We start from the raw sequence: 24,612 nt of genomic DNA, 5'->3' as shown, positions 1-24,612 counted from the left end.
GAGACTCTATGTACCCTGTAGCCACATCCCCAGTAAACCACTTCTTTCAGCTACACCCCCCCTGACTCCAGTCCCCACCACATTAATCCCATCAGGGATTAAGTCACTGATTGGGTTAAGACTTTTACAGTCATTTCTCCTCTGTATTGTATTGTCTCACACGTGAGCTTTTGGGAGGTCACCTCACATCCAAACCATAACAAATGCCTGTCATCATTCATTACAGTGTGAGTTTTATGAAGTCAAGGACTTCTAAAGAGAACTAACAATGTTTATGTGTAGAAATCTCAATAAATTACTGCTCAGGGATTAACTGGTTTTGGAGTTATCTAAATGTATATGTAGTAGGAGAGTATAGGATCAGGATCAGGGATTAGTAGCATGAAAAATTTAATTTGTATAGCCATTGGATACCCTTGATTCCCAGCTATAGAATCTATAATATGATACTTAGTCCTATGATAAGGATGATGTAGGAATGAAGTAGTATATTCAGATATGTCAAAATGAAATGGCTAACTTGGTATGAATTGTTCTGATATGCTCTTCTACATTCATTTTTATAAAGACATCTCAAACGTACCTTCTGAGTATCCTGTATTAGAATTTCTGACCCTGAAACAACTTGGTTTAGCAACACATTTGCTAAATCACGATAAGAAAGATTATTTGTTTTGTTCCATTTGCAGTGATATAATCAAGGAAAAGAACTTATTAGGAGTTCAATGCCCATGGACAAGTTTCAGAGCCTTCACAGAATTTGTGACATCACTGTCAGCAGAGTACCTTGAAATAAAGTCACATATATCAACGGAGACATAAGCTTACTCACATTGTTGAATAATAAATGAACTTATAGTTCTGATTGACAAAGAGCTCTGTATTTCTTCTCATGCTATGATGAATATTGTTGTCCTTAAGCTTCACAGTTTAGGTTTCTCTATTGAAACACCATTCATATGTTACATCACAATGCCAAATATCTGACTTAGTGATGTTAGCTGCCAATCTGGAAACATTAATCAGTTTTTCAGATTTTTTCTTTTGCCTTCTGTGAATCTCAGCAAGTAGATATGTGGGTATTAGTCATTATTTGAATCTTTCACTTAAGATTATAATTCTATTTCTTGTCTTTTTACCTGTAAATCATTTTTAGTTTTAAATCTCTATTTTGATGCATGCTTTGACATTTGTCCTACCTCTAAAGTCTTAACCCTGCTTTCCAGTCAGACCCTTGAATATGTCTGCATTCTTATTTTAGTTAATCTACCAAGTGCTATAAAACATTTAAGCTATAAATTAAACCATATATGGTACCTGATTTTCTAATGTTTATTAACTCAAGACTAATGTTTATTAATTCAAGATGTTTGTCTAAAGTGAATAGAGAAACATTTTGTGGAAAATCAAGTATCTGTAGAAAACTAGGCAAATGTTTGGGTTTATATATTTTTCTTTAAGAATATTTTCACTGAGATGTCTATTTGCCATTTTAGAGAATAATAGTACCACAGATCCAGAGATGGTAAATTTGTGAGAGTTTATTTTTAAAATCAAGGAATCTGTACATAGTGATTATAAGATAATTAAAAATAACTTTTGTGATCTAAAAATATAAAAACTAAAAATATGACTGGTATAGTTTAATATGATATGGGAAAACATTTATTTATAAACATTCTGAATAACAATATGCCTTCTCTTTCCCTAATAACAAATTGGCCCCTCCAATTTGGTGTTAAGCACTTCTACTTTAGCCTTCATTATATTTATGCTCAGCTAGTTGCTCTTTTGCTTGATTTTCTATGCAATTATAATCCAATGGAATAGAGTATGGTTCAGGTTGAATCTCATTTAATCACTCTTTAGAAATTATAAAAATTTTATTTTATGTATGTGGTTTTCCTCATGCTTATTTGGTTGTTAGTTTCCATGATGAAGTTATTCTCCTGAAATCTATGTCTACATTTTATAGCTATTTCAGATAATCATTCACATAACAATGATTATATATGAAGAAATACTAAAGCATTATCTCTATTGCCACCAATAATAACCATTTACACTGAAATGCTAACTTTTTTTCCTGTTATAAAATTTAAATTGAAGGAAAAAAATACTTCAAATTTTATCGATTTCCAGATCAGAGCAAACTATAGCTAAATACACAATTTTTCAATAGCTGCATTTAAAAAGGAATAGGTGTAAACACAACTTTAAGCACAATTCATAGTGATAAGTAAGAACCACAAATAAAAAAGCCATATCAAAAAAGTAGGAATAAAACATTATATTATTTTTATTTCAAAGATAAAAGCAGACCATAGGCACTCAAAGAAATATATTGTTTTGTGTTTATTAAAAATCTTTACTGCTTTTCTATGTTGTTTACTAAAATTATGTTTGTGATAGTAGTACAGAGGTACTTCTTGGTCTTTCCTGACATTTATGGAAAAAAATCTTAAGATTAAACTACATGGTAAAATTAAATACTTTTAACAAAAGTAAGAGAGAAAATGAAGATTAAGTTAATTTAGATAAATCTAGAGGAAAAGTAATTTATAATTCAACAAAATTAATCTACCAATAGATTGACACATCATTATCAAAATATCATTTACTAATTTGTTTAGCACTAGCTGAAATTTTAAGTGTTTACTTCCATTTTTATGTATTTCTACCCTTTGCTTAATTTTTATAATTTACTTCACCTCACACAATAAAAATTAATGTCTTTTTAAAATCTGTTCTTTTTAGATATATATAACAGCAAATTATGTCTTGACATATTATACATACATGAAGCTTAACTTATTTTAATTAGGATACAATTCTTGTGGTTGTACATGATACAGGGCTTTTGCTTATTCTTACAGTATTACAAATCTGGTATGAATTGTACCCAGTTTATAAATATGCTTATAAAATATACATGGATTTTTTTTCTTATTTGTATGTTACCTCATCATAGAGACATCTCTAGAAATTAGCAATATTCCAATGTGAAAGTCTCTAGAATACATGTAGAGCCTTTAGGAATGCACAGGAATCTTTAGATATGAAAAAAAAAATATTGCTGAATCCCAACAGTGTAATTTCTTCACAAGTGTTTTGCCTGTATAATATCCCCACCTTGTCCCCACAGAGTTGAATTTTACAAAGTTGATAATAATGTCAAACCAATAACAAAATAATAGAAAACTAGAAAAAAAATTTATGATGATGACTAGGTGTATTAGTAAAACTTCTTAGTGCATTTGATTCAAGAACTTTAGGAAAATAGTGAAATGTAAAGGGTCTTGAAGTGGATTCAGTTCTGCCACAGAAGATCTCAATGAACTTGGTAAAAATCACTCAGTCTCTTAGACTTTTCATTTTTGAAGAAAAGTCTAATAATTTCTTAGATAATTTTCATCTTGGTATGGGTCATATTATATCCCCTCTCTGAATTTATATGTTAAGGCCCTATCCCCAGTACCTCAGAGTGTGACTGCATTTGGAGATAGGATCTGAAAGGGGAAATTAAATTAATATGGGAGAATTTAAAGTAGATCATATTCCAATATGTTTGGGTGCTTATAGGATATGATCAAGATGGAGAAAGAAAGAGACAGAGAGAGAGAAAAATCAAGACAGAGACCAGACACAGGTATATATGCTCAGAGAGATGACTGAATGAACACATAGAAAGGAAGTGGCCACGTGAAAACTAAGGTCAGAGGATTCAGAAGAAAGCAAGTCTTTTAATAACTTGTTCTTGTGTTTCTAGACTTCAGAACAGTGAGAAAACAAATTTCTGTTGTTAAAGCCAACAAGTTGGTGGTAATTTCTTATGCAAATCCTGGAAAGCTAACATACCTCTTGTTTTAATCAACTTTTTCATTTCCATAACAAAAACACCTAAAAAGAAGAATTAGAAGAGCAAAAGTTTATTTTTGTCTCACAGTCCCAGAAGTTTCAGTCCAAAGATGGCCAATGCTTTACCTTTGGGCCCAAGGTGAGCCCAAACATCATGTCAGAAGGGCGTGTAGAAAAAAGTTCCGCAGAATATGGCCACAATGAAGAAGAGACCAGGAACAAAATATAAATTCCAAAGGTATACTCTCAGTTATCTACTTCTCCCAGGAAAACCCTACCTGCCCACAGTTACCAATCAGTTAATCCATATCAGTTGTTTTAAATACTGATTATGTTAAGGCTCTCATAACCCAAACATTTTACCTCTAAACTTTCTTGCATTATCTCACACATGAACTTTTGGGAGACACCTCATATCTAAATGACAAAATTCTACACCCAGTTCCCCAAAGTGCATGCCCATTTCACAATGCAAAACAGATGTAGTCCATTTTCAAGAGTCCCTATATTCTTAATATTTCAAACATCACCCAAAAGACTAAGTCCAAAATCTCATATAAGACTCAAGGCATTCTCTCTTGGATATTTTCGCCAAAAAAGTCCAGAAGAAAGTTACATATACCCAGCATATTATGGTACAGAGTAAATATTTCTATTCCAAAAGAAAGAAATAGGGGCATAAAGAAGAGTGTGACCAAAGCAAGACTGAAATTTAGCTGGGCCAATTCCTATGCCTCAACATGCAGCATCTGGAGCACATGGTATCAGGGTGTTCTCTACAGAGGGCTTGTACAGCTCTGTCCTTGTGGACTTACTGTTTGTAGTCCACATGGCCTCTTTCTTGATTTCTTTCTGGTCCATTCTTGCAATTTTCCTAAGCAGACATCTCAGGTACTAGCATCCTAGCATCTCTTAATCTTGGTTGTCTTTATTTCAACTCTGATGTCCTTCTCACACATTGAGGTGTTACCCTCTCAGGGACAGCACTCAGGGACCCAACCATGCTGAACTTTGCCTGGCCTAGAGGTCTTCATTTGAAATGTTGCTAGAATCCTTTGTCTTGCTAGCATCAACTCCCCCCCACCACCCTCACCCACACATACAGTGCAAACAGAGTGCCCCACTAGTATCTTCTCAAAAGAATTTCTACATTTACACTCTTTAGTCTTTGATGGGTGTGGTTTTGTCAATTCTTGAAATAACTTCATGCAGAGTGATTCAGGCTGTATAGTGATTCCAGACTTCAAACTATACTACAGAGCAATAGTAACAAAAACAGCATGGTACTGGTACCAAAACAGGCGGGTGGACCAATGGTACAGAATAGAGGACACAGAGACCAATCCACAAAAATACAATTATCTTATATTTGAACAAGCGGCTAAAAGCATGCAATGGAGAAAGGATAGCATCTTCAACAAATGGTGCTGGGAAAACTGGAAATCCATATGCAACAAAATGAATCTGAATCCCTTTCTCTTGCCATGCACAAAAGTTAACTAAAAATGGATCAAGGAGCTTGATATCAAAACAGAGACTCTGCATCTGATAGAAGAAAAAGTTGGCTCCAATCTACATATTGTGGGGTCAGGCTCCAAATTCCTTAATAGGACACCAATAGCACAAGAGTTAAAAACAAGAATCAATAAATGGGACTTACTCAAACTAAAAAGTTTTTTTCTCAGCAAGAGAAACAATAAGAGAGGTAAATAGGGAGCCTACATCCTGGGAACAAATTTTTACTCCTCACACTTCAGATAGAGCCCTAATATCCAGAGTATACAAAGAACTCAAAAAATTAAACAATAAGAAAACAAATAACCCAATCAACAAAAGGACCTGAACAGATACTTCTCAGAGGAGGACATACAATCAATCAACAAGTACATGAAAAAATGCTCATCATCTCTAGCAGTCAGAGAAATGAAAATCAAAACCACCCTAAGATATAATCTCACTCCAGTAAGATTGGCAGCCATTATGAAGTCAAACAACAACAAGTGCTGGCGAGGATATGGGGGAAAGGGTACACTTGTACATTGCTGGTGGGACTGCAAATTGGTGCGGCCAATTTGGAAAGCAGTATGGAGATTCCTGGGAAAGCTGGGAATGGAACCACCATTTGACCCAGCTATTCCCCTTCTGGGACTATTCCCTGAAGACCTTAAAAGAGCGTACTATAGGGATACTGCTACATTGATGTTCATAGCAGCACAATTCACAGTAGCTAGACTGTGGAACCAACCTGAATGCCCTTAAATAGATGAATAGATTAAAAAAATGTGGCATTTATACACATGGAGTATTACTCAGCACTAAAAAATGACAAAACCATGGCATTTGGAGGGAAATGGATGGCATTAGAGCAGATTATGCTAAATGAAGCTAGCCAATCCCTAAAAAACAAATGCCAAATGTCTTCTTTGATATAAGGAGGGCAACTAAGAACAGAGCAGGGAGGAAGAGCATAAGAAAAAGATTAACATTAAACAGGGACAAGAGGTGGGAGGGAAAGGGAGAGAGAAGGGAAATTGCATGGAAATGGAAGGAGACCCTCATTGTTATACAAAATTACATATAAGAGGAAGTGAGGGGAAAGGGAAAAAAACAAGGGAGAGAATTGAATTACAGTAGATGGGGTAGAGAGAGAAGATGGGAGGGGAGGGGGGATAGTAGAAGATAGGAAATGCAGCAGAATACAACAGTCACTAGTATGGCATTATGTAAAAACGTGGATGTGTAACCGATGTGATTCTGCAATCTGTATACAGGGTAAAAATGGGAGTTCATAACCCACTTGAATCAAATGTATGAAATATGATATGTCAAGAGCTTTGTAATGTTTGAATAACCAATAATAAAAAAAAAGAAATAACTTCAACCTATCTTTCCTATATTTCTCAAAGTATTTAACATTTCTTTAGGAGCTTTATGGCTTTAACAATCCCCACTTCCATAGACCCAATTTAAATCACAATTTTCTAGCCATGCTGCATGTTTGTTTGTTTGTTTGTTTGTTTGTTTTTCTAATATTTCACCTTCACTTTCTATTCCTCATATAAGAGTAAACTTGGCTAAAAGCTACCAACACTATTTATACCACTGCCTCAATGCTATGTTGCCTTGAAATATTCTCCACCAGATTAATTAGTCCATCATGTTTAAATTCAGTCTCACAGAAAGTCTGGGGGATATGTAGACAAATTCTTTTCCACAACATAACATGAATGGCCCACATAACATGAATGGTTCAAGTTTCAACAGAGTCCTCTTCCTCCGAAATCTCATGTATTACTCTCCGTAGTCTTATTGGCATTCTGGTTTTCTGAATTCCCACTAGAATTGCTTATTAAGCTCTGCTTACAGCCTTCTAAAACTTTTTCAGCTTAAATCTCCAAACTTTTCAAAAATCCCTTCCTCTACAAACCAGCTCCAAAGATTTCTGAACCACATGGTCAGGTTAATCATGGCAATAAACCCAGTTCTCTGTAACAATTTGTTTTAGTCAGTATTTTTTCATACAGGTGACCAAAATCCCTGACGAGAGTGATTAGAAAAGGAAAAGCTTATTTTGGCTCATGGTCTCAGAAGTCTCAGTTCATAGATGGCTTAATCCATAGCTCTGGCCCTAGAAAAAGCAGAAGCTTCTTTCAGAAGAGTATGGAGGAGGAAAGCAGCTCAGAACATGGCCACTGAGCAGTGAAGCTCTGCTCATCAAGGACAAAATATAAATCCTAAAGACATGCCCTAGTGACCTACTTTTTTCAACCAAACCCCACCTACAGTTACCAACTACTTAATTCTTATTAGTGGATTAATGCACTGACTAGTTTAAGACTCTCAAAATCTAATCATTTCACCTATTAACTTTCTTGCATTGTCTCACATAAGAGCTTTTGGTGTACACCTCACACCTAAAAGATAATACCTCCATTGGTCCTTTGAAATATGTTATCAAATAGCCTTTGAAATATTTCTGTTAATTATGTTTAGTAAAAGCAACTGACATGGTGAAGATTCTTTCTTTTTAGTGTAAATGTAAATTACAGAGAAACTAATGTTATTTAGTTCTGTTGATATTAAAAATAACATGGCAGCATATGTCTGACAATCATGGTATTCCACACCTATAGGAAATAGAGAAATTCAAATCTAAAAGTTATCTTTCTGTAGATAAATGAATATTTATGGAAATCATCAAAAACTATAATCTTAATTCAGTTCTAATGTGTATTGCACTACAGGACCTTTGACACGATAGTACAGAACTTAGAGGGATAAGACATGTGCATTCTATTATGACTCTTTCATCATCAACAATGATCTCTCCTATGTGGTATGATTGCTAAAAATATTATCTCTGGCATATTTATATTAAAATGTAGGATATCGTTATAAATGGATATCATTCGTTTATTACTAAACATTTCAGAAAATGGATAACTGCAGAATATAACTTAATACATATTGATTATATCACTCAGAGGAACTCAGAAAACAGAAACTGTAACTCGTTTTTAGTTGAATGAATTTTATTATAAAGAATGCTTAAATTCCCTAAGTTTTGTGTACTAGAAGACTAACAGTAACATAGAAACTGGAGTACTGGAGTAACATAAATATGACTTCAGAAAGCAACTACCATTCTAGACCTGGAAGAATGAAGATAAAAGTTCAGGATTATCAGAACCTAAATATTTAGAGGAACAGCATAATGAAACTGTAGCACAGATTTCTGACAATGAATTGTTGATATCTGTGGGGTGGGGATGGAATCTGGTGAAGACAGATCTAGAAGTAACAGTGCAAAATGAGTTTGCAACTAAAATAATAGCTTTAAAACTGATATAAATAAACCAATTTTAACAGATGTTTGAATGTTGTACTATTTCTTTTAGATTATTAGTTTTATTTCTTTTTTCTGTATGTTTTTAAATTTTATTTTTATGTAATAAATTAAGATTACAAAATATATAGTTTTGTGGCTGATTTAAATCTCTGGCAGAAAGTTTTCAAGGTACATACATGTTGTAGAATATACGAGTGCTTTATCCTTGTATGTAACTAAATAATATTTCACAGCATAAATTTGAATTTTAATTAGCTCATTGTCACTTGTTGGACATTTAGAAATTTTTCATCTTTTCAATATCACAAATAATGTTGTTCTAAACATTTGTGCATAAGTGTTGTTGCAGACATACATTTTTTTCTTCATTATTACTTAAAAGTTAAATTATTGGCTCACATAGATACTTTATGTTTAACCTTTTGTGAAATACCAAGACAGTTTTTCAAAATAACTGTCTCATTTTACATTTCTACTAGCATCATATAAAGGTTCCGATTTCTCTGTATTTTTAATAACATCAATTGTTATCTGAATTTTTGGTCCTAGCTATCCTAATTGTTATAAAATGGTATCATGCTATTGACTCACATTTCCCTGATGATTATTGGTAGTAAATATGCCTTCATGTGTACTGGCTACTTGCTTATCTACACTAGAGATATATCTATATATGCCCCTTGCCTTCTCCAAATTGACATACAATATATATTTTATGCTGTACAATATAGCATTTTGATACAGATATACAAGTGTCTGTAATACATAATTAAAAAAATATATATCCATATATAATATAATACATAATATCCATATATGTATATGTATACACACATATACATGTATATATGCAATGCCTGACTCAAGCACATTGACATACCCATTACCTCACATACTTATTGCTTGAAGTGAGAATAATTAAAATTTATTTTCTTTACCAAATTTCTAATAAACAAAGCATTTTTATTAGCTATAATCACTATATAATATAATGTAATCACTACATTAAAAATGTATCTCTTGAATTTATTCCTCTCAAGTTTTGTATCCTTTGGCCAACATATTTATATTCCTGTACCCTTTACAAGCCCCTGGTAGCCACCATTCTACTCATATTTATATGAGTATCACTCTTTTTACTTTTTTTCTATTGTGCATACATATTTTTTCTTACTCTACCTTATTTAATTTAACTTAGTGTTCTCTATGTTCATCTATATTGTTAGAAACCTAGATCAATGGGGCAAAATGGTATGATCAAGAATAAATCTATGCATTTAGGGCAAAATCATATTTTTAAAAGATTCCAGGATCATACAATGGGAAGGGACAATTCCTTCAATAAACAGTATTAGGAAAAATAGATAATTACTATGGAAAAAATAAAATCAGACTCTTTTCTCATGCTTTACAAAAAATGAGCTCAATATAAATTAAAGACTTAAATTTAAGACATTAAACTATAAAGTAGTGAAAAACTCCATGACTTTAGTTTTGCAATATATTTTTTGGATGTTATCTCAAAATCACAGACAACAAACAAAATTAACAAATAGGATTGCACCAAAATAAGCATTTTTTGCATAGCAAAGAGAATAATCAATGGAGTGAGGAGACAACCTATAGAATGGGAGAATATCTTCTTCTTTGAAAGCTGTATATCTGATAAGACACTAATATGCAAAGTGAATAAGAAAACTTAACAATTCAATAGCAAAAGAAAAAGAAAACAAACAAACAAAACAAACAAACAAAAAACAACAACCTAACTAAAACAGGCAAAGGATCTGTATAGATATTTCTCAAAAAAAGATATACATATACCCAATGGGTTTAGAAAAACAATGGAGATCATTACTAATCATAAAGGAAATGTAATTTATATCTATTTTATATCTATAAGATGACTGCATGTTGAACCTGTTAAAAAGCCTATTATCCAAAATAAGGAAGATGAAGTGTTAGTAAGGATGTGCATGAAAAGGAACTTTTGTGCATTGTTATTAGATATGTAAATATAGTAGTTGTAGAAAACAGTAAGAGAGTTCTTCAAAAGCTTAAAAATAGAACTGCCACAACACCAAGATTCCTGCCTCTGCACATATGCGTAAAGGAAAAAACAACTTTAAGTTGATGAAATATTTGTACTCCCTTGTTCAAAGCAGCATGATTTTCAATACCCAAGGAATGAAACCAAATTAAACACCCATCAACACATAAATGGATACACCATGGAATATTATTTACCTTAAAAAGGAAAGAAATTCTACCTATTTTCAACTGATAATTACTATGGAATTGTCTATTATTGAGATATAAGGTTTTGTGTTATTTTTAAAAATATTATGTGAATAGTTTATACAAGTCCTTCATGAGACATGATGGGTAGATATAGTCTTCAGTCCTATAACTTGGCTTTTGACTTTTACTAGAGTGTCTTCTGAAGCATACAAATTTAATTTTCATGAAATCCAATTTATTCATTTTCTCTTTTGTGGCTAATTCTTCTGGTGTCACTTCTACAAATTCACTGCCCATTGAAGAACTTGAAGACTTGCTTCTGTTTGCTTAATAATAAAGTTTTTGCAAATATATTTAAATTGTAATTACTAAGGATTATCACAATTATATGTGTTATTATTATAATGATATTACAACTATGCATATTATAGTATTATCATATATTATTATAATATTATTAAAAGTTTTTTCTCAATCTGGTGAGTCATCTCTTCTCCATTAAATACTCTCCTACAAAAATTAGGGTTCATTTGTAACCTGTGATTGTGTCCTCACTTGGAGGTAGAGTCTTTTCAGATGTAAACAATTAACATCAGCATTGAGTGGCCCTAAATCTTAAAAGGAAATTCTGCACAAAGATTCATACAGAGAGTAAATGTCCATGGGAAGATGAAACAACAAATTGGAATAATACTGCCCCAGATCAAATAATACCAAATTTTTTCAGCTTTGAAGAGAGATGTTGGTTTCTCCTCTCTTGCTATGAAATTATAGATGACAACTTCCAATTAAATGTTGCTTTATTCCCATCAAAAATATGTTGTTTAGTGCAGCCACACTCAATGTTTATCATAAATAGATTTTCTGGATAATTTGCTGCAGTTACTATATCAGCATTTGGTACTTCAAATTGCATTTTGATGATACAGAGATAATTTTGTTCTTTAAATTTCCAGAACCAAAGTCGGCTAGCTTCAAACATTTTTTTCTGCAATTTTTTCATCTTTCTCATCTGTCACAGAATTGAAGAGTTAGTGCCTTGATCTGGATAAAGCTTTGGATTAAGGGAATGCTGTGATTCTTCTATTCATAACCATAAACCTTCTCTGTAAGCAATAAACCTGCTTCAATTTCTTAACATGTCTATGCTTACTAGAGTAACTTTTAGTTGTCTTTAAGAACTTTACCTTTACATGCCCAGAGATTGTATCCAAGGATGCTTAACCAGTAAGTCATACCCCTAGATGTTTTTAATTTTTATTTAGACAAGGTCTCCCTAAGTTTCTTAGGTCCTTGAAATTATAGCACTCCTGCCTCAGCCTCTTAAGTCTCTAAAATTACAGGTGTGCACCGCCAGGCCTGGCTCAAGGCCTTTGAATTCTTTCCTCCCAAGTCTAAGCATTTCTAGCTTTTTTAACTTAAACTAAGATAACTGCAATTCTTCCTCTACTTGCAAAGCATTATGACATGATTAAAAAAGATAAGGGCAATGAACCATAATTACTCAGGGGTTGTGAAATCCAGCTTTCTGAAATTCAGAGACATTAGGTATATTATCCCACACCCTCCCCCCCCCCCCCCGCATGATTAGATAAGGAAAATTATTGAACAATTTAGATTGTTCAAGGTGATCTCTGAACCAAATTCCAACTTGAGGATGAAAATGGAATCAAGCACTTAAGAACTATTAGCATGTCACCATCAAAAACACACAATCACAGGATTCTTCTGTTAGGATGAGTTGCAACCAGAACAAGGTATTGCCTAAGGGTTTCAAGAAAATGTCTATGAAATGAGGTACTCTGTGAAAGCACTGTATAATCTAACACCATGCTGTTTTTTTTTTTTAACTTTTCATCTTAGCTCTGAGAAATAAAAGATTCAACATGAAATGAGATTTCTAATAAACTGAATACTTTGCCTTCTGGATATACCTATCTATAAATACTGGGTTCCAGGAGCTGAAAACCTTTACAAAATGGTTAAACTCTTCTTAAACTTAATTTAGAATGGTAATGGACATATGTAGAAGGGCCCAGATAAACTTTTAGAAGTATATTTAAAAAAAAAAAACCAGGGATCCCCAATTAAAACTACAAAGTGATGCCTGTTGATGTGCAGAAAATTGTAATTTTTTTTTATTTTATTGATTCTTATAAAAGTCAATTAAAAAAATTTTACAAATGGCAAATAAAAAGTTTCAGTTTTCATGATTATAAAAGTCAGATTCAAAGAATCAAGAGTCCAATGATTTCTCTGTGTTCAGTACCTGGGTTCATCCCAACAAAATCATTTATTCAAGGAGTCTGACCCATTCTGTTTCAGTATCCATTCCTCTCCTTACTCATTTTATTCCCCAAACCCCCTCCACTCTACTGTTTCTCCCCTTATCATCCATTTATCTAACCTTGATTGGTGCTTCCACACACAAAGGAGGAACTTAATGCGGTCTATTTATATATGCACATAACATGATTTTTTAACATGAAGGCATTCCACAATTCCTTCCCTTTCCTGTCTTTCTTTCCTCTCCCTCTTAGGGAAGATCAGTAGATTTTCCCTGAACCTTTATGATATCTCACCCATCCCCCTGCCCTGCCTTCTTCTTCCCCTCTTTTGCTCTAGCTTCCACATATAAGAGAAATCACTGAACTCTTGATTCTTTAAATCTGACTTATTTCACTTAGCATGATTTTCTCCATTTCCATACATTTACCAGCAAATGCCATAATTTCATTCTTCTCTATGGCTGAGTGAAATTCCATTATGTGATCCCCTTCCACCCATACTCATATATATGGTATAGTATATATGATATATATACATATGTATATATATCATAATTTATTTATCCATTCATCCACTGATGAGCATCTTTACCGATCCCACAATTTGGTTGTTGTCAGTTATGCTGCTATAAACATTCAAGTGTCTATATTCCTATAGTACGCTTATTTTAGATCTTTTGAAAATCTACCAATGAGTGGTGTAGCTGGGTCAAGTGGTGGTTTATTCATAGTTTTTTGAAGAATCTCAATACTGTTTTCCAGAATGATTATACTAATTTGCTGTCCCAGAAACAATGTATGAGTGTTTCTTTTTGCCCACATCCTAGATAGCATTAGTTTAATCATCAAAAATAGCATTGGAATTAACAAAAATAGGTGGAATTATCTATATTAGATGAGATATGCTTACCATGACCTTGAAATCTGATAGAAAAAGACATCTCAATTTAAGTACATCATAATGCATTCTTCTAGAAAGCATCTATTTGGACTTATTTTTGTTATAAAGAAAGTAAGAAATTCTCCCAGAAAATAAGAGTGCCACAAGAAACTCCCTCTATAGGATTTTTATCACAGTTAGATGCAGAGAATTTCTTTTACTTAATATTAAAACACATTAAGAATAGGTGTTAAATTTTAAATGATTGCTGAAAACGAGGGTCCTGAAAATTTGATATTGCTACAATCTTATATCCTAAAATTGATTGATTTTATTATTCATGAGTGAAAATATTTTGATATTGTTGAAGGACTTATCATTTCACATTGAGTTTTAATGTCTTACATTACAAAAAGAAATAAGTGAACCCTGTTACTGAAATTGACAAATGACTGAGAAAATGTAACACAATCAGTACACACTATAGAAAACAAAAGCCTCGCTAATTAAAAATATGCTATTTAAAGGAGAATGTTCTCTATTAATTTTTACACTCAGTTTTCAAAAACTCAGAACTCTTTATACTTCTAATAAGAGACACAGTTTGGTTTAATGGTTAGGAAAACAAGCATATCTGGGTTTGAATCCTGATCCTATTACCTGGTATTATGGTATTATCAAAGTACTCATAATTTAAAAAATTAATACTATTATAAATAAAACAAATAGCTAATGGTTATTAATTGCTTACTGTACACTACTCATAGTTCTAACTAGTTTTCACAGTATTTTAAATAATTTTAACTTCTCAGAAATACTGCAATTGTAGTACAGAGGATTTCTAATATATGTCACACCCAATTTTCTCTTCATTAATATTTTTCATTAGCATTGTACATTTGTCACAATTAACCAACCCAGTAATGATAAATTATAGTTAACTGACCTTTATTCTGTATTCATTTTTCTTTATTTTTTTTACTTAAATGTCTATGTTAGTTTTTGTTTTGTTTTCTTTGTTTTTGTGTTTCTCAAAAGAGAAAAAGAGATATGAAAATATAATATTATGTCATTCCAAGTTTATCACTATTGATAATGCTCAGAATAATTGGCTGTCACATATGAATATGATATGTGAAAAATAAATAATTATTTATCTCTTTTTGTCCACTTTAATTAAAAAATTTGTCTGGACTATTTTCAAGATTAGAAAAGGAGGTGGGACAAGTTTCCTTCAAACTTTTCCTACACACAAAATTACCACAAACATATTTGATTTTTCTTGTTATGAACTATATAGTACCTTTATGAAAAGAAAAAAATAGGCAAAATTTTAGTCAATCAAAATTTTTTTCAGTTGTATAAAGTTATTCCCTCTTAATGCCAACATACCAAAATTTAAAAACATTTTATTTAATTCTATATGCTTTTTTCTACCACATTTAATATTTTGAAAACTGGCCATTGCATATGTATTATAAAATTGAACAAATCCAACTATAATTATCTCAGGATATTCAAAATTATCTGCTATACTACATACTTATAAAGATGAAAATATAATATATTTTGTGATGTGATTTTTGTATTAAATTTTTATTTATTATTTCAAACTATTAAGTCGTAATACTCTGAGATATTAAAGCTCTGGTTCCAACCCATATAAACAAATTCTTTATTTAATCAAATTTAGATACTGGCATAAATAGTGACAGTTAAATAATATAATGTAGGAATTTACTAATGTAAAGAAAAATAATTTTTTTATAATTTCCACAAATTAATTAATTGAATCATTAATTAATTTCATCAATTATAATTAGAAATAATAATATGTATAACTATATTATATAACTAAATAACAATTAATTATTATTAATTATTAATACAGTTTGCTGCATTTGTTACAATTGCTAAAATTTAACTATATAGCAATGAATTCTGCTATCTAATATTTTCTAGATAGTAGTAAATATTCATCTTTTTTCTCTTTTTTCATGAAATGAGATTTACCTTTCCTATATAAATTTTAATTTTGTAAATTATACAGGAGTCAAAATTAATTCTACCCTGAAAAAAATTTTGAATATTAAAGTGCATCTTCCCAAAATTTTGTTTCATAATTTACTTAATAAATTATAAATTCAATTATATATGATGATAAAAATAATTTTCCAGATTCTTTGATGTTAGTATTACTGACTTCTGTTCCCTGATATATTTCAACACTAGGATTATGTTTCAAGAGTGAGATAATATATATTTTCATGTAGAATTAAAACCATTATGAATGTTGATATTAATTTATAAAAAAAAGTTGTTATAAAGTAATGAGATATTATTATGGTTCAATCAATTTCATATAATTTAATAAATGTTTTCTGAGCTATATAAGATCAGCAAGTAGAATTCATATTCTACTTTCACACCTATAAACACACACACACACACACACACACACACACACACACACACTTCTCACTATTAATTTGTCATTACATTGAAATCAATTACTTTTGTCCAAAAGCAAACTCAGGGTTTTCCTCTTATCCACCTCTAATTCTCTGAGTGTTCATTTTTTGATTAAAATCAAAACTGGATTAAAAACACAGGTATCACAATAAGCAGGCTCTTAAGCTATTCCCTGCTGCTCTTATATCTTTGCTTTCTTTTCTAACTCTTCCTAGACTTATTATAATGTGGGTTTTTTTCCTCATTGCCATGTTTTGTATTAACTTATATGTAGGCCTGATGAACTGGCAATTTTAGACTAGGGCAAGATTCATTTGAGGAGAAAAATTACAGACTCTGGAATATCTTAATTCTTTATCTAAATTAAATTAGTATCCATCACACTTGTTTGTTAACATTGTCATTTTAGAATGATTATTATGTAGCACATTTTTAATGTTTTTAATATTGAAAACTTCAAACAAATATTGAATTTTAGAGTAACATTAAATTTATCTTGAATATTTAATTTTATTCATTATTGTAATGTTGACTTTTTGCATACAGATAATTCAATACATACAGAAATATGGGGTCATACATTACTGTGTGACACAGTAAGAATAAGGTCAGGAATACATTTGTTGGCCACTAATTAATAAGCTGATAAGAGTCACAGTAGTAGTGAATATGGCATTGATACTATCCTATGAAGCATAATTATACTTAAAACAGGAAAAATAAGTGGGCAACTACTCAGAGTGATAAGTGACTTGGAAATCAATAGGAGATTTATGTAATGTGATCTTTTTTGTTGATCTATGTAGCAAGGAGGGAAAAAGTCAGTTGGCAGAGACACAAAATGATTAACAAAATAAATGTGCAATTTATTTTGTGAATCATTTTATGTCTCTGATTATGTGCATAAACTGAACCATTAAGATGAAAAGGAGTTAGCTAGGCAAAATGGTGGAGGAGAGTTTTCCAAAGATAAGAAAAATATTAAATTCAAGCTTTCAGAAGTTAGAGAAAGAGCATCACCAGGGGAAAACAGTCACACTATAGAGTTCTAGAAAAGAGGGTGAACAAGTAAGAGGGATCAAAGCTAAATGACTTGGGAATTCATATGAATACAATTTGAATTGCACTCTCAGGTCACTCTTCTATACACTTTTTTCTTTTGTATTTTTGTTTGTTTTGGAAAGAGCAGAGAATGATGCTATGGTAAGGGCAATTCAAACTTTAATATCTTAAAGAGTTAAGAAAAAAAATTACACAGTTGCCATGTGGGTTGTTTTCAGACAAGCAAACAAACAAAACACTGGTAGTTGTTAATGATTACCAAGTTAAATGCTTATTGTATATTGTTAAGAATTTTTTTTTTAAATCTACTAAGATTTATTTATTTATTTATTATTTGTGTAGGTTATTGGTATTGAACCCAGGAGGGCTTTACTACTGAGCAACATCCCCAGCACCTACTTTGTATTTTAGAGACAGGGTCTCACTGAGTTTTTTAGTACCTTGCTTTTGCTGAGGTTGGCTTTGAACTCATGATCCTACTGCCTCAGACTCCTCAGCCAATGGGATTACAAGCATGCATCACCACACCTGGGCCCAGATCTTTTTATTTTTGATTTTGAGACAAGGTCTTGCTAAGATGCTCTAGGCCTCACTAATCTGCTGAGGCTGGCCTCAAACTTGCAATCCTGACCCAGTCTCCTGAGTGGCTGGGATTACTGGCATGAGCCCTGCCTGGCTGTAAAAACTGATTTTTTTAAAGAAAATGAAATAAATAGTTTCTGACAACAGAAGTACTAGACTGTATAGAAGTCAATTGAAAATCAAGTAAATCTCCTCTGGAACTATTGTCAAGAAAGAGAAAAGTGTGACAAGGCTACAGTCATTGGTTGATATCTATCATGCCTCCATGCCACCACTTTTAAAACATTAAGCAATAAGATATTCACAGAGATGGTGCAGTAAAATAGTATTCTGTCTGCATAGACTCAAGAATCAACTTCCTTGAATTGAATACTGAGTTCATAAATGACCACCTAAGAGACTTAAATATTTATTTATTTACATATTTATTATTTATTACTTTCACCTGAATTATTTAAATTCTCAGTGCTCTCATCTACACAATGGGGGTAATAGTGACATGTATTTCATCATAGGGTGATTGTGAGAATTAAATTAACATCTGGAAATCTTACACTATATGTGAAGTACAAAGAGTAGTAAATTCTGCTTGTTCCTTTTCTTCTCTATTCTGGGGATCAAGCAATGCATGCTAGGAAAATAGGCTGCTACTGATCTACATCTCTAGCCCCCAGATCGTTCTTAAAATTTGCCTGTCAATTTTATCTCTAGACCAAGGAGTATAATAGGATATATTAAATAGATTCACTTTGAAATTATTCATCATGCGTCACACTTAACTAATGAATTTATGTTTAAATCTTTGGGTTACCTGTATATTAAACTATAGGATATAGACAAGTAAAAAAAAAAAAAAATATATATATATATATATATATATATATATATATATATATATATATATATATATAAAATGTCACATGTTTTCTATTACCCAAACAGAAACACTTTCTTGGAAATGGGTTATGCTAATACTTATGTTTGAGGAACAAATTACTTAGGACTATCCTTACTAAAGAGGAAACTCATGCCCCATACAATTGTGTTGTTAAAATTTTGTTCTCAGAGTAAAAAATTCCTTGGTGACATCATTGTTGAAAACATTGATATTTAGTTTTCAAAAATGTCAATATGAAGATAATCAGAAATTATTTTGAAAATTTGTACCTCAATAAAATAGAAAATATCAAAAGCACTTACAAATTTCTAATGGCATATGATATGCCTAAACTAAATCAGGATGACATACACAATTCAGAAGCCTACCAACCTTGAAAAGCCAAGGACCCCATGGATGCACAACTGAGTTACAAGACCTATAAAGAAGAACTAACACCAATACTTCTCAAACTATTTCATGATATAGAAAAAGAGGGAACACTTCCAAACACATGCTATGAGGCCAATATCACCCTGATTCCAAAATCAGACAAAGACACACCAAAGAAAGAAAACTGCAGACCAATCTTTCTAATGAATATAGATGCAAAAATTCTCAATAAAATTCTGGCAAATTGAGTATAAAAACATATCAAAAAGATCATGCACCATGATCAAGTGGGGTTCATCTCAGGGATACAAGGTTTGTTCATGCAGAACTCAATAAATGTAATTCATCATATCAGTAGACTCAAAGATAAAAGTCAGATGATGATCTCAATAGATGCTGAGAAAGCATTTGATAAAATACAACATCCCTCCATGTTCAAAATACTAGAAAAACTAGGGATAACAGGAACATATCTTAATATTATAAAGGCTATCTCCACTAAGCCCCAGGCCAACATCATTCTAAATGGCAAAAAATTGAAAGCATTCCCTCTAAAAACTGCAACAAGACAGGAATACTCTCTGTCACCACTTTTATTTAACATAGTTCTTGAAACTCTCTAGCCAGACCAATCAGAGAGATGAAAGAAATTAAAGAGATATGGATAGGAAAAGAACTCAAATTATCACTATTTGCATATGATATGATTCTATACCTATAAAACCCAAGACATTTCACCAGAAATCTCGTAGTACTAATAAATGAATTCAGCAAAGTAGCAGGATATAAAATCAACACCCATAAATCAAAGTCATTACTGTACATCAGTGACAAATCCTCTGCAGGAGAAACTAAAATAAGCACCCAATTTACTGAGAATATAATGCTCAGTGAAGGAAGAAAATCCTCAAAAATCAAAGCCTCAAAAATAATAAACTTGGGAAAAAAACTTAATGAAAGAGGTGAAAGACCTCTACAATGAAAACTACAACATGCTAAAGGAAGAACTTAAAAAGACCCTAGAAGATGAAAAGATCTACTTTGTTCTTGGATAGGCAGAATTAATATTGTCAAAATGACCATATTATCAAAAGTACTATACAGATTCAATACAATCCCAATCAAAATTCCAATGACATTTCTAATAGAAAAAGAAAAAGCAGTCATGAAATTCATCTGGAAAAAATAGGAGACCCAAAATAGTCAAAGGAATCCTTAGCAAGAAGACTTAAGCTGGTGGCATTACTATTCCAAACCTTAAACTATACCACAGAGCAATAGTAACAAAAGCACTATGGTACTGGCACCAAAATAGACCTGTAGACCAATGGTGCAGAATAGAGGACACAGAGTCTAACCCACATAACTACAGTTATCTTATTTTTATAAAGGCACCTAAAATGTACATTGGTGAAAAGATAGCCTCTTCAACAAATGGTGATGGGAAAGCTGGAAATCCACATGTAACAAAATGAAATTAAGCCCCTATTGCTCACATGGCACAAAACTCAAGTCAAAGTGGATCAAAGACCCAGAAATTAAACCAGAGACCTTGAGCCTAATGGAAGAAAAAGTAGGCCCAAATCTCCATCATGTTGGATTAGGCCCCAAATTTCTTAATAAGATTTCTATAACACAAATATTAAAACCAAGAATCAGTAAATGGGATATTTTCAAACTAAAAAAATATTCTTCTCAGCAAAAGAAACAAAAAGGTAAATAGTCTACAGAATGGGAGCAAATCTTAACCACAAGCACATCAGATACAGCACTAATCTCTAGTATATAAAGAACTGAAAAATGTTAACACCAAAAAATAATAATAATAATAACCCAATCAATAAATGGGCCAAGGAACTGAAACAGATACTTCTCAGAAGAGGATATACAATCAATCAACAAACATATGAAAAAATGTTCAACATCTCTAGGAATTAAAGAAATGCAAATCAAAACTACTCTAGTATTTTATCTCACTCCAGTCAGAATGGCAGCTATCAAGAATACAAACAACAAAAAGTGTTGGTGAGTATGTGGGGGAAAAGGCACACTCATATATTGCAAATTGGTGCAGCCAATCTGGAAATCAGCATGGAGATTCCTAGGAAAACTTGCAATGGAATCACCCTTTGACCCAGCTATCTCACTCCTCAGTTTATTCCAAAAGGACTTAAAAACGGCATATGACAGGGACCCAGACATAACAATGTTTATAGCCGCACCATTCACAATAGCTATATTATGGAATCAACCCAGATGCCCTTCAGTAGATGAATATATAGGGAAATTTTGCTATATATACACAATGAAACATTACTCAGCATTAAAAGAGAGTTAAATCATGGCATTTTCTGGTAAATGGATGGTTGGAGAATATAATGCTCAGTAAAGGAAGAAAATCCCCAAAAAACAAAGACTGATTTTTTTTTTTTGATATGAGGATGATGACTCATAATGGTGATGGGATGGAGTGGAGCATGGGAGGAATGAAGGAACTTTAGAAAGGGCAAAGGGGAGGTAGGAGAAAGAAGGGGCTATGGAGGTAGAGTTAGACATCATTACCCTAAGTATATGTATGAAGACATGAATGGTATAAAAATACTTTGTGTACAATCAGTAACATGAAAAAATGTGCTCTAAAAGTGTAATATGAAATGAATTTCATTCTGTCATCATGTATAACAAATTAGAATAAATAAATAATTTAATAAAAAATAAAAAATTAAGTCATATAATAAAAAATAATAAAATATCAATGATTGATGACAAACATGTAGTCCCTTAAGTCTTTATTCATAGTATATGTTTTACTCTCATAATAATTCCATAAAGCAGATAATACTTATTATTGCTTCCTAGATAAGAAAACTGACACATTGTAGGTATTGTTTGAATATAAATAATCTCCAAAATTCCATTTGTTAAAGCTTAATCAACAGGGTGATGCTATTATGAGGTGGTAATATGGGTTAAATGTGTCCCCTCAAAATTCATGTGTTGAAATTATAATTCCTAGGACCACAGAGTATGTGAGCCAATTTACACATGACTTCAGATGTAATTAATGTTTGAAGACAAGGTCATTGGAGAACGCCCAATCCCATAAGTGGTGATCACATGAAAAGGGGTAATTTAGACACAAAGACAGATAATGAAGACAGCATGGTTTTTCAACTCCAAACCAATGATTTCCAGAATCCAGCAGAAGTGAGGTGAGATGCATAAAATAGGTTATTTCTCACAGTCTTCAGGTAGAACCAATCCTGCTGACACCTGGAGTTCAGCCTTTTAGCCTCCAAGATGAAGAAAAAGGAGGTATAATTATAAGAAGAACTTGAATGAACAACTAAGGATGAAATAAAGACTAGTCTGAGGGAGTAGTTCCTGACATATTGTAGATAGATTTTTGGTTTTTGTTTTTAATAAAGAAGAGTAGCAATAAAAAGAGACCTAATGCCAATAATACCCCTAGCTCGCTGAGCTCCAGTAGAAGGAAAAGTGGGTCAAGTAAGGTCTTTCTATCCTGACTCCTACAAAACAGAATGCCTGAAAATTTACTGGTGCTAAAGCACCCAGGAAACAACTGTTTACAAAAGCCAATTGCAAAAGTGCAGCCTTTACAGGAGGGGTGAAGAAACTTCATCATTACAGTCCTGGTACTGTGGTGCTTCATGAAATTAGATGTTATCTAAGTCCACGTGAGCTTCTGATTTGCAAAATCTCTTTCCAGCATCTGATGCAAAAAAAAAAAAAAAAAAAAAAAAAAAAAATTGCTCAGGACTTCAAAACAGATGAGCACTTTCAGAGCACAGCTATGGATGCTTTACAGGAGGCATGTGAGATCTCTCTGGTTGGTCTTTTTGAAGACACCAGCCTGTGTGTTATCCATGCAAAACGTGTAACAAATATGTCAAAAGACACCTAACTAGCATGTTGCATCCATGGAGAAGAATTCACTATAATGGGAAATATTTCAATCTCAAATTTTTTTTTTTCTTTCTTCTTCTTCTTATTGGTAGTTCTAAAAATTAGATATCCCCCCCAATGAGGTCAAAAGGTACCTTGATATATGATTGTGAATGAAAAATAGGGGAAAGAAATTGGGTATTGACCATTGTTTTCATTTTCATTTGTGCGTGAATTTTTAATATAAATATGGAGATGAAAAACATTAATGAAAGTCAAAATATTTCAGTGAACAAGTTTCAGAGGTTCAACTTTTTAGCAATTATAAATAAAACTGTTAATTTTTTCTGGACAAAAAAAATGTTCAGAGAATGGTTTCATGCTTGTACCTCAAGATGAGGTTTCAGTCAGTCTTCAATATTGTAATCTATTCTCTAATATTTAGCAGTTATTCATCTCACTCCATTATCATCACACATTTTAAATCAGTACATTTCTTCCATTAATGTCCATTGTGCATCTATATGTTTTCCAATATCCATTATTTTATCCATTCCATATCAGATAACATTATATTCATGAGTCTTTCTGAAAATACACCATCAGCCTTCATTAGATACTGTTTTTTTTTTTTTATGGTTTTTCATGGGTATGTTAAATATAATCTCATTGAGAATAAATTTTTTCATTGTGTGGTTTCCAGGACCTCAAATGAGAAATTTATAATTTATGTGTTTAAAAAATGACTGAACAGTGAAATATTATGAAAATTAAATTGAATATTAAATTAATTAAAATTAAGTACTATGTAGATTTATATTTTTTAGAAACTCAGTATGAAATTGTTTAAAGATAAAGTTAGTCATTGGCAAGCAGGTGTATAAAATTTTCTAGGAGGAATCATATTTCGAAAACAAGTAATCTAACAAATTTGGCGCAATAATTAATACTCTTCATAGTTACAAAGAAAAGTGCTCTACTAAAATGTGACTTAAAATCAGAAATGAAATAAATTACAATTAATGAGTCTATGTAATTTTTTAAAAAAACAATACGGCTATTAAAAATGTTTTTATGAAAAGTAGTGATATCTGCTCATTGTTTCAAAATAGTCTAAAAATGTTGATTAAACTTGTATATCTGTGTGTATGCATGTGTGTGTGTATTTATGAACAGAATTTCTGAATAATTAGAGATGGCACAG

This window comes from Spermophilus citellus, assembly GCF_964194105.1.
Source record: "Spermophilus citellus genome assembly, chromosome: 7".
NCBI lineage: Eukaryota > Metazoa > Chordata > Mammalia > Rodentia > Sciuridae > Spermophilus > Spermophilus citellus.
This window is presented reverse-complemented; position numbering follows the sequence as displayed.